Source organism: Triticum aestivum, chromosome 7D (assembly GCF_018294505.1).
Source record: "Triticum aestivum cultivar Chinese Spring chromosome 7D, IWGSC CS RefSeq v2.1, whole genome shotgun sequence".
Classification (NCBI taxonomy): Eukaryota; Viridiplantae; Streptophyta; class Magnoliopsida; order Poales; family Poaceae; genus Triticum; species Triticum aestivum.
In genome coordinates, this window is record NC_057814.1 from 448,291,370 (window position 1) to 448,304,376 (window position 13,007).

Consider the following 13,007-nt stretch of genomic DNA (forward strand, 5'->3'; position numbering starts at 1 on the left):
AGCGATCCAGTCAGTCGCGACTCCAGTGGTGGGTGAGACACGCAGTGGCTCGTCAATCGGCCGCCCCACAAGTCGCGGCAATAGAGCCCGATGAAACTCTCTACGGCCTGTTCGACCTGTCGACTGGCTCCATAGAGACTGCATCCGAGTGCGACAGCAGCGATCCCGCGGCAGAAGTCCTAATGGTCAACGGACCACGCAGTCCTTTTGGCTTCCCCCGCGATGATGGCGGTGATGGCGGCAGCGATCCGTCGCGTGCTCATGAGGAGTACCGCCCTGAGCCCCTTTCTTCGCAGCAGAGGGAAGAGCTTCGACGCTGCAATATGGATGCACTTCACACTCCCATCGTTGGGGAGACCCCCGAGGCCCGGGCCTTGGAGGAGGTGCGCTTGGCCAACTTGGCTGAACGCACTCGACTGGATAACCTCCAGCGTGCTCTCGACGAGCGTGCTCGGCAGCGGATTCCTGATTCCAGTTGATGACAACTTTTTCCACCTCCACTGCAGGTATACCGTACTCTGATTGAAAATCTCACTGCTACGGCCCGTATAGCAGAGTCAATTCAGCCCTCCCAGTCGGAGGCTGGCCGAGGTTTGATGCAGATTCGGGCCTTGCTCCGGGCAGCAGGGGAACAGAACACATCAGTATCTCAGTCGCGGAATAGGACTCATAGCAGGTCTGTGATGGCGGATACAGTTCAGTCGGCCCACAACCCAAGATCGCCCCCGAGGCGTGAGGGACGTGAGCCCCGGCAAGATTGGTACAGAAACCATGAGCAATATGATCCCCGACTCGGTCGTGATGACCGTCGTTGAGTGCCCACACCTCCTCCGAGGAGTGGATCGTATATGCCTCGGCAATATGATGACAGACGCCCTCTCAGTGGCGAGCGCAGAGGTCCAGTCGACCCCAGGGAGCCAGGCTTTGATGCGAGATCAATTCTTGTTCAAGGTCTGGTTGACAGGAACAGGGCACACAGAGAGGGTCGTGATAGAGACCAGCTGACTGGCAGCAGGGTACATGTTTCAGGTCCTGAGTGTTTCAACAGAGCCATCAGAGCTGCGGTGATTCCTCCCAACTTCAGGTTGGCGACTGGAGTCAGCAAGTTCACTGGTGAGTCCAAGCCTGATACTTGGCTTGAGGATTACCGAGTGGCGGTGCAGATCGGTGGCGGTAATGATGAAGTGGCCATGAAGCACCTTCCTCTAATGTTGGAAGGCTCGGCCAGAGCATGGCTGAATCAGCTGGCACCTGGCAGTATATTCAGTTGGGAGGAGCTCGCCCGAGTGTTTGTTAGAACCTTTGAAGGCACTTGCAAACGACCAGCAGGGCTAACAGAATTGCAACATTGCATGCAGAAACCGAGTGAAACTTTGAGAGATTTCATTCAGAGATGGACCACTTTGCATCACACAGTGGAAAATGTATCTGAACATCAAGCAGTTTGTGCCTTCAAGGAAGGCGTGAAGTATCGGGAGCTGGTCCTGAAATTCGGTCGGATAGGAGATATGTCTTTGACTCGGATGACGGAAATAGCCACTCGATACGCTAACAGAGAAGAAGAAGATCGACTCCGCAGCGGGAAGGGCAAACCAGTCGGTCAAGACACCGGCGGTGGTACTTCTAATCGGAAGCAGAAGCGTAAAGCCGAGCCAGCTGCACCCGGTGAGGCTTTAGTTGTGGCTCAAGGGAAGTTCAAGGGGAAGCCCAAAGGACCTTGGACCCCCAAGAAAGTAAAAGATCAAGCCGGAAATGATGTGTTGGACTTACCATGCCACATTCACACCAAGAAGGATGAAGAGGGTAATCTGATTTACCCAAAGCATACCACTCGACAATGTCGGCTCCTGGTCCAGCAGTTCAGAGAGAAACAGCCCAGCGAAAAGGAAAAGGAGTCAGACAAGGATGAGGACAAAGATGGGGATGATGATGGTTTCCCTCACGTCGACTCCACTCTGGTGATTTTTGCTGATGTCGAGAGCAAAAGTCGACTGAAAGTTATCAACCGGGAAGTAAACATGGTTGCTCTGGCAACACCCAGTGACTTGAAGTGGTCTCAGGCTCCCATCACGTTCGACCAGTCTGATCACCCAGCACGTGTAGCCACCCCTGGGAGGCAAGCGTTGGTGGTCGATCCAGTTGTTGGAGGCACCCGACTGACCAAGGTGCTCATGGATGGTGGAAGTGGTCTGAATATTCTGTATGCAGAAACCTTGAAGGGGATGGACATTCCGATGTCCAAACTTAGTGAAAGCAACATGAGTTTTCATGGCATCATCCCTGGAAAGAAAGCCGAATCACTCGGCCAGATCGCCCTTGACGTGGTTTTCGGTGATTCCAAGAATTATCCTAAGGAAAAGTTGACATCTGAAGTAGTGGATTTCCAGAGTGCTTATCATGCTATTCTGGGTAGGCCCGCCTATGCACGTTTCATGGCTCGACCGTGTTACGTGTACCTCAAGATGAAGATGCCTGGTCCCAGAGGTGTGATCACAGTCACTGGCAATCGGCAGAAGGCAGAAGAGTGCCTCCAGAAGGGCTCGAAATCGCTGATGCACAAATGGCAGCAGTTGAATTGCAAGAATATCAAAAGAACGCATATCCGAGTGATTTGCTGCGAGCCAAGAAGCCTGCCATGGATTCTGCATTTCAGTCGTCCGGTGAAACCGAGCTAGTTCATATTCACCCGACCGATCCCAATGCTGCTCCTACTCATATTTCAACTACACTCGACAGCAAATAGGAAGAAGCGCTCATCCAGTTCCTCCGTGAGAACTGGGACATCTTTGCATGGAAACCTTCTAACATGCCAGGTGTACCCAGGGGACTGGCTAAGCACCGTTTGCGAGTCGATCCAAAGGCAAAACCTGTCAAAGAACATCTCCGTCGGTCCGTCGTGGAGAAGAGAAAGACAATCGGCGAGGAAGTGGCTCGGCTCCTGGCAGTTGAGTTCATCCGAGAGATTTACCACTCCGAGTGGCTCGCCCATGTTGTGATGGTCCCCAAGAAGGACGATTCACTCCGCATGTGCATTGACTTCAAGCATATCAATCGGGCCTGCCCGAAAGATCATTTTCCTCTCCCCCGCATCGACCAAATTGTCGACTCAACTGCGGGGTGTGAGCGTTTGTCTTTTCTGGATGCATATTCCGGGTATCATCAGATCCGACTGTGTGGACCCGATGAGATTAAAACGGCTTTTATCACCCCGTTCGGGTGCTTTTGCTATGTCACCATGCCATTCGGCCTCAAGAACGCTGGTGCCACATTCATGAGGATGATTCAGAAGTGCTTGCTCACTCAAATCAGTCAGAATGTGGAAGCATATATGGATGACATCGTGGTCAAGTCACGTAAAGGTTCCGACCTGCTGACTGACCTCGCTGAAACCTTTGCCAACCTAAGAAGGTACAATATCAAGCTTAATCCATCAAAGTGCACATTCGGAGTTCCTGGTGGAAAATTACTCGGTTTTCTCGTTTCCGAACAAGGGATCGACGCAAACCCAGAAAAAGTTGGTGCCATACTCCGGATGAAGTGTCCTGTGCGTGTGCATGATGTCCAAAAGCTTACTGGTTGTTTGGCCACCTTGAGTCGATTCATCTCTCGCCTCGGTGAAAAGGCCTTGCCTCTTTACCGACTAATGAAGAAGTCTGACAAATTCGAGTGGACTGATGAAGCTGATGCAGCGTTTGCAGAGCTCAAAGCCCTGCTTTCCACCCAGCCGGTGCTTGCTGCTCCAATCAGGAAAGAACCTTTACTGCTTTATATTGCAGCCACTGGACAAGTTGTTAGTACGGTGCTCACGGTCGAGCGGGAGAAAGAAGGAAAAGCCTATAAAGTTCAGCGCCCAGTGTACTATATTTCTGAAGTCTTGACTCCGTCCAAGAGGAGATATCCACATTATCAGAAGCTTGTTTACGGAATTTACATGACCACGAAGAAGATTGCTCACTATTTCTCAGATCATTCCATTACAGTTGTCAGCGACGCACCATTGTCTGAGATTCTGAACAACAGAGATGCAACTGGTCGAGTGGCCAAATGGGCGATGGAACTCCTTCCATTGGATATCAAGTTTGAGGCAAAGAAAGCTATCAAGTCCCAAGCAATAGCAGATTTCCTCGCTGAGTGGATTGAGCAGCAGCAACCGACTCAGATTCTCTCGGAGCATTGGACTATGTTCTTCAATGGATCCAAGATGCCGAATGGTTCTGGTGCTGGGGTAGTACTGGTATCCCCCCGAGGAGACAAGCTCAGATATGTTCTCCAGATTCACTTTGATTCCTCCAACAATGATGCTGAATACGAAGCACTCCTTTATGGGTTGCGTATGGCCATTTCACTCGGCGTCCGTCGCTTAATGGTTTACGGCGACTCAGATTTGGTGGTTAATCAGGTAATGACAGAGTGGGACGTCAGGAGCCCGGCTATGACTGGTTATTGCAATGCAGTAAGAAAGTTGGAGAAGAAGTTTGAGGGGTTAGAGCTCCATCATATACCCCGACTGAAAAATCAAGCAGCTGATGACTTGGCAAAGATAGGTTCCAAGAGGGAGGCCATTCCCAGCAATGTGTTTTTGGAACATATTCATACACCTTCAGTTCAGGAAGATCCTTTCACTGAAGAGCCCCCACAGCCTAAGAGTGCCACTGATCCGACTGAAGTTGAAGTCCCAGCCGTGGTCGACATGATCATGGAGGCTTTGGTCATCACTCCCGACTGCACAGTGCCATACATTGCATACATTCTTAGGAAAGAACTCCCAGAGGATGAAGAAGACGCTCGGCAGATTGTTCGTCGATCCAAAGCATTTACTGTGATAAGAGGATAGTTGTTCAGAGAAAGTGCAACTGGAGTCAGCCAAAAGTGCATAACACCAGAAGAAGGTCGAGTGATCCTCAACGACATCCACTCGGGGACCTGTGGTCACCATGCATCATCTCGGACCATTGTGGCCAAAGCATACTGAGTAGGATTTTATTGGCCTCGGGCAAATGAAATGGCAAAGGACATAGTCGACAAGTGCGAAGGTCGCCAGTTTTACTCCAACATGTCTCACAAGCCTGCATCTGCTCTGAAGACCATTCCACTCATCTGGCCTTTTGTTGTCTGGGGATTAGATATGGTTGGACCTCTGAAGACTGGCAGGAGTGGCTTCACTCATGTGCTCGTGGCAGTCGACAAGTTCACCAAATGGATTGAAGCCAAACCTATCAAAAATCTTGAAGCCAGTACTGCTGTCAGCTTCATCAGAGAATTGACATTCAGATATGGTGTGCCGCACATCATCATCACTGACAATGGGTCGAACTTTGATTCTGATGAGTTCAGAGCTTTCTGCGCTTCCCAAGGCACTCGAGTCGACTATGCTTCAGTCGCTCATCCCCAGTCGAATGGACAAGCAGAAAGAGCGAACAGATTGATTCTCAAAGGATTGAAACCCTGATTGATGCGTGATCTCAAGCATGCAGCAGGCGCCTGGGTCGATGAACTTCCATCAGTGCTTTGGGGATTGAGAACTACACCCAATCGGTCGACTGGCCGAACTCCATTCTTCTTGGTCTATGGAGCTGAAGCTGTACTTCCGAGTGACTTGCTTCACAATGCACCCCGAGTCGAACTTTTCTCAGAAGCTGAAGCAGAGCAAGCACGGCAAGATGCAGTGGACCTCCTGGAAGAAGAAAGAGAGATGGCTCTAATCCGGTCGACCATTTATCAGCAAGACCTACGTCGATTTCACGCCAGAAACGTGAGAGGTCGAGCCTTTCAGGAGGGAGATTTGGTTCTTCGAGTGGATCAGCAGAAACCACACAAGCTTGCCCCAGCTTGGGAAGGTCCCTTCATCATCACCAAAGTGCTCCACAACAGGGCATACCACCTCTACAATGTCGAGCATGATAAAGACGAGCCACGCGCTTGGAATGCGGAGCTGCTCCGCCCCTTTTATACTTAAGCACTCGGCCTGTTGAGATGTAATAAGAAATGCCTGTTTAGTTTGTTTATCAAAGACAGAGTTTTACAGTTATCTAAAAATGATTGTCATTTTGTATTCTTCTGTCTAAAATCCCCCAGTGGGTGACTTAGCTACGAATCTGTTTCACCTAAGTTTCAAAAACTCCTACCGAGTGGTGAGCCAGCCTCTCACTCGGGGGCTTAGCTGCGAATCTGTTTCGCCTAAGTTTCAAAAAATCCTACCGAGTGGTGAGCAACCCTCTCACTCGGAGGCTTAGCTGCAGTCCAGTACTCGCCTAAGTTTGTAAAATCCTACCGAGTGGTGAGCAACCCTCTCACTCGGAGGCTTAGCTGCAGTCCGGTACTCGCCTAAGTTTGTAAAATCCTACCGAGTGGTGAGAAACCCTCTCACTCGGAGGCTTAGTTGCAGTCCAGTACTCACCTAAGTTTGTAAAATCCCACCGAGTGGGGAGCAACCCTCTCACTCGGAGGCTTAGTTGCAGTCCAGTACTTGCCTAAGTTTGTAAAATCCAACCGAGTGGTGAGCAACCCTCTCACTCGGGGGCTTAGCTGCAGTCCAGTACTCGCCTAAGTTTGTAAAATCCTACCGAGTGGTGAGCAACCCTCTCACTCGGAGGCTTACCTGCAGTCCAGTACTCGCCTAAGTTTGTAAAATCCTACCAAGTGGTGAGCAACCCTCTCACTCGGGGGGCTTAGCTGCAGTCTAGTACTCGCCTAAGTTTGTAAAATCCTACCGAGTGGTGAGAAACCCTCTCACTCGGGGGCTTAGCTGCAGTCCAGTACTCGCCTAAGTTTCAAAGAATCCTACGGAGTGGTGAGCCAGCCTCTCACTCGGAGGCTTAGCTGCAGTCCAGTACTCGCCTAAGTTTGAAAAATCCTACCGAGTGGCGAACAACCCTCTCACTCGGGGGCTTAGCTACAGTCCAGTACTTGCCTAAGTGTAAAATATGTTCCGAGTGAGAACCGGCCTTCTCGCTCGGAGTCTTGGCTGCACGCTCCATCCCGGTCCAGAAGGACGACGAGGTGTAGGTCGACTGCGACCTTCTCCTCAGAGCTGCGCCATAAATACAATGTACGCTCCATCCCGATCCACAAGGACGACGAGGTGTAGGTCGACTGCGACCTTCTCCTCAGAGCTGCGCCATAAGTACAATGTACGCTCCGTCCCTATCCACAAGGACGATGAGGTGCAGGTCGACCAAGTTCCACTCGGAGGCAAACACAAACATATTCAGAGATAAGCCAAGTTCAGATAAATCCTAAGGTTCCGGACCACGGATAAAAGTGCTTGGGCGTCAGGCCCAAAGGAGTTTAATGACTACAAAATCACTCGGCATTCCGAGGCAAATTTAAGGTGGGACATAAAGTTTGTTCACTCCGCAGGAGGAGGGCTAGCAGGCCCGACGAACTCGTCCAGGTCAATTCCGTCGGCAATCCGAGTGGCAGCAGCAATGAAACTCCATGAAGGATTGGAAGTCATGCTTTTTGGTATTGGCAACCTTGATCGCCGCCAGCTTCTCTTCTCGAGCTTCCTTGCAGTGGACACGAACAAGCGACAGAGCCACGTCAGCACCGCATCATGCAGAGGATTTCTTCCATTCTTGGACTCGACCAGGGATCTCATTGAGTCGAGTCATCAGAGACTCGAGGTCATTTTGAAGCGTCATCCTTGGCCAGAGCGTCGTGTCAATGCGCGACACCGCAACCTTCAGACGAGCGAGGTAGTCAATGACGCCAGCAACACGAGATTCCAGTCGGAGCACGTTCATGGCAGCTTCATCCTTCACGGAAGAGCAAATGGGGTCCAAGCTTGTTTCGACTCGCCCAGTTTCTTCATCGAAGTTTTGACAAAATTCTGCACACACAATGCAATGATGAGTTGGTGATTATATGTTGAGTCGACTGTAACAGACCAGTCGAGCAAAAGAAGGCACCTTCAAGCATGGTGAACAACTTCTTAGCAAGCCCTCCCAGATAATTCTCCAAGTTGTCCCTCTTGCCGGCAATATCTCCAATCTTGTCAGTCAGAACCCTCTTGTCCTTCTTCAGGCGAGTCACCTCCTTGTTGGCTTCATCCAGAGCAACCTTCAGCTTGGTATTCTCTTCCTCCAGTGTGCCGACTGAAGCCAACTTCTGGTCGGCAAGTGCAGTTTTCTCTTCGGCTGTCTTCCGTGCGGCTGCAAGATCAAGATCCTTCTGTGCAAGAGCCTGGTTCATCGTTTCTGAAAGAAATAGTGCTCGATTCAGATAAAAGCAAATGACAATCGGTTCGGGAACAGATCAGTCGACAAGTTTCTCATAACAACGGCTTCATCCTTGGCCTTCTGCAAATTTGCCTTGGCCAGCTCCAGATCGAGGTTGAGCTGGATCTGCTTCTGCTCCAGGTCAGCAAAACGAGCTCCAAGTTCGCAGGATTTCTGTAATCAAAGGACTGTCAGTCGGCAGATGAAAATACTACAAATTCTAAGACTACTGCCGAATCAAACATCCAACAATAGTCTCGGGGACTACACCCAGTGGGTGCACTTAGCGTGCCCCCACTGGTCCAGTTTCCACTCGACATGGTCCGTCCAGGCCGAGTGTGTAAAAAAAGAAGAGGTTGTTCTCAGACCATAGTCGACTGCCCGCAGTCGACCACGGTCTCGGGGACTACACCCAGTGGGTGCACTTAGCGTGCCCCCACTGGTCCAGGTTCCACTCGACATGGTCCGTCCAGGTCGAGTGAGGAAATTTCAATTCTCAGACCACAGTCAACTGCCCGCAGTCAACTATGGTCTCGGGGACTACACCCAGTGGGTGCACTTAGCGTGCCCCCACTGGTTCAGATTCCACTCGAGCTAGTCTGTCCAGGCTGAGTGACGAAGTTCAAAGACTCAATTGATAGGACCTAGTCGACTCTAAGATACAAATTCGCTCAGTGGCAAGTTAAAACGCCCAGTGGGTGTGCAAACGCGAAACGCGGATGGATGAAAAGATTCTTCAAGAAAAATTTTCAGGTACCATATCCTAAGAGAACAAGTGACGAACTAAGGAGTCAGTCGGTGATCAGCTAACGTGGACGTTGCTCTGGAGAGTTGAGCTGGCGTCATAAGCAGCTTGGCTGGCCTCCCGGACCACCTTCATTTGCTCCATCATGATGCCCGCCTGGCGTATGGCCTCCTTGGCAGCACCCACTTGATCCTCCGGGACGTGATGTGCAGTAAAGAGTGAAGAAGGGTCGGCTGGAGTCCGCACAGTCGACGCTGAGGGCTGAGCACTCGTCAATGGTACGGCGAAAGTCACCGAAGTCCGATTGGCATTGCCATCCTCCGGGGTTGCCGTTTCCGTTGCCAGCGTTGATTGAGGCGTTTTCCCAGCTGACGCCTTCCTGTTTCTCCTTCTGTGAGGCCTCAGCGACACGTCCTCGTCGTCGTCCGGAAGATCAATGACAGGGGGAGGAACTGCAAAAAGGATCAATAGTCAGATATTCAATCGACCAACCAAACGGTCGAGTAAGCGAAGAAAGGATTACGAGATTCGTACCTGGGTTGGAGGTGACTGCATCTTCCATTTCCTAGTCTTCATCCTTGTAAGCAGAAGTCTCAGAGGTGGCAGCACTGTAAATTTCAAGATTCAGTCGGTCATGTCTGCCGTAGTGAGTCGACCAAAATTCGGATTCGAAGTAAACCAAGAAAACAAGTCCAATTATTACCCAGAAGCAATGGGGATAGCCACTCTGATCTTGGGTAAGGCCTTTTGCGGCTTTGACGGCACAACTTTCTGTTGCTTTGGTGCCTTCTCAGTCGTCACTGGAGAGGAAGTCCGAGGGCGCTTAGACGATTCGCGGGTTTGCACGATCGCTTTGCCATGGGTACCTGCCGGATCATGAGTATGCTTGGAACGCCTTTCCCTACGGGGAGGAGAGTCGACCTCTTCTTCATCACTTGGTTCGTCACTGTCTTCGTCCTCTTCTCCGTCAGAGTGCCACTCGCCGCTCTCGCCTCCCCCTCTGGGTCTTGCTCCTGCTCCCCGTTGGGCATCGAGTACATCTCAGTAAAGGCCTGAAGGACAGCAAGTGAAACAAAAATCAGTCAGTTGGCAGCAAGCAGTTACACGAGAAATCGAGAAAACACTCGGCAACGTAGAGTCGGACCTTGTCTGGTTCAGAAGAGTTGTCGACTGGAGGGATCCTCCTGGACCCCCTGGGGTTGTCCTTGTTGCCGGTGATACCCCTCAGCCACTACTCCACCGTTTCCTCGCCGACTTCCTCTGGGTGGATCCGAGTGGTGTCGTCGAGGCCCGAATACATCCACATTGGATGGTCACGAGCTTGAAGCGGCTGGATGCGTCGCTTGAGGAAAACCTCCAACAGGTCCATGCCAGTCACGCCGTCACGAACGAGCTGGACTACTCGCTCGACCAGCACCTTCACCTCCACTTTCTCCTCCGCGGTCACTTTCAGAGCAGAGGGCTAATCGACTCGAGCCATGGAAAAGGGAGGGAGTCCAGTCGACTAACCTGGAGTCGGCTGGTCTTTGCAGTAGAACCAGGTCGACTGCCATCCTCTGACTGACTCAGGAAGGATCATGGCTGGAAAAGTGCTTTTACCTCTCATCTGAATCCCAAGACCCCCACACATCTGGATCACATGCGTCCTCTCATCACTTGGATTTGCTTTTTTGACCGACAGAGAACGACACGTGAAGGTATGTTTGAAAAGGCCCCAATGTGGTCGACAGCCCAAGAAATTCTCGCACATTGACACGAAGGCAGCAAGGTACACGATGGTGTTGGGGGAAAAGTGATGAAGTTGTGCTCCAAAGAATTTCAAGAAACCTCGGAAGAAAGGATGGGGGGGGCAGAGAAAACCCACAGTCGACGTGAGGAACGCACTCACCTTCCTCCGGCCGTGGCTCGGTCTCCTCCTCCGGGAGTCGCGCTGATCCATGGGGGATCAGACCCCCCCCCCTCGGCCAGATCATCGATGTCCTCCTACCGGATCGTCGATCGAATCTAATCGCCCTGGATCCAGCCGCGCGGCAAGGCAGACCTCGACGAAGATCCGCCCCGGCTGGTCTTCTTCCACTTCACCTTCGCCGTCACCTTCTTCGCGCGCTCCAAGGCCACCGTCCTCTCCTTCCCCATGGCGGCGGGCGGAGCTCGAGCAGAGCGGCGGCGCCGAGAACAGAGATGGTTGCGGTGGAGAAATCGGAAGAGAAAGAGGAAGAATGGGAACGCACTGTGCAAAACACCCCGGTCCAGAGCCTTATATGAGGTCACCTCCGAGTGGCTGACCCGTGGGCCCAGGCGATCCTATCAAATCCCGCAACAGTCGCGTGCGCGATACGTGGCGAAAAATGTGGCGCGGAGATCGAGGCGGCCCTGCCTAATCCATCCCGATTATTGCGGCCTCCTCAGCCCCGCGCACTTCCCAAAATTCGAATCCCGTGATATCCGCGAGCAGCAGAGCGGCCTGTCAGACTGGAGATTTTCTCCATATCAACACTCAAAGCCTAGCAATGAAAGTTCACTCGACAAAACCAAGAATGGATCAAGGCGACTGAAAATGGAAGTCAAAGTTGTCACGTGGTTCATTAATCCAAGGAGAACGTTTTCTGCAGCATAAAACTGAGTCGGAACCAACTTCAACTCCTTTTTCCACTCGAACCCTGAACCATTTGGGGGCTAATGATGAAGCTATGTACCTAGGGTAGGGTCATAGGCCTGACCTAGACACCCTCCCCTAAGACATCACCCTAAAGTCAGATGCATTCAAGGGATAGCATCATCCACTCGACCAGAAGCTTTCCACTCAGAAAGCTCGATATCACTCGACCGTAGCAGAAACCACTCGACGGACAGAAGATCTAAAGTCACTCTGCATAGCAACGGTCGGACGTTTACTTCATAGACTTAATGGTCATTTATGTCGCTTTATTACTGGCGTTACCAGTAACGCCGTCTCTTTATGTACATTGAACCCTGTGTAACTGAGGGCCGGAGGGGTCTGGCGAACTCTATATAAGCCACCCCCCTCCTCAGGCACAAGGGTCCGCACCCCCCACTCTACTGTCAGTTATAGAACCACGACAGTAAGCTCTCAAAATAAAATTTTATTTTTGAATAAGTGAACATTTTATCATAATCACAATTTTTATTTACTATTTGTGAGCAGTTTTCAAAATCATGAACATTTTTTGAATTCACAAACATTTCATGATTTCTTGAACATTTTTTAAAAAGAAATTCACATTTTTTCTAGAATTTGAAGTTTTTGGAAATCCTCGATGATTTTAAAGAACAAAAGAAATAGAAAATAAAAATAAAAGAAAATAAAAATATGAATGAAGAAAACAAGGGACGTGCAACCCCGCACATGGGCCGGCCCAATAATTGTTAATCTTGCATTTGAAAAAATGTTAAAGAAGCATTTAAAAATGTTAACTGTGTATAAAAGAATGTTGTCATGTATTCAAAAAATATTTAATACTGTTTTGTATTCAAAAAATATCAAATTTGTAATTGAAAAATACTAAAAGTATAGAGAAAAAATGTTAACCATGTATTAAAAAATAGTTAATATTGCATTTCAAAAATGTTAATAAAACATTTGAAAAGTGTTAACTGTGTATAAAAAATGTTGACCATGCATTAGGTTTTTTTAATCTTATATTCAAAAAATGTTAATCAAGCATTTGAAAAAATTAAAAATGTGTATAAAATATTATTGACCATGTATTTAAAAAATGTTAATATTGTATATGAAAATGTTAATAAAGAACGAAAACCCTCAAAACCGAAAATACAAAGAAACCCGTGCAAACCCATGAGGAAACAAAGAAAAACCAAGAAAAACAAAAGAACATTGAAGAAACTAAGAAATAAAAAAAACAAAGAAAGAATAGAATAGAGAAGAAAAAAAAGAAAAAAACAAAAGAAAACCGAAAAAAGAAAACCCAGTAAAAACAGAATAAAACGAAGAATGGAGAAAAAACAAAAAAAAGTGAAGAAACAATAAATAGAAGAAAAACGAAAAGATAAGAAGAGAGCAA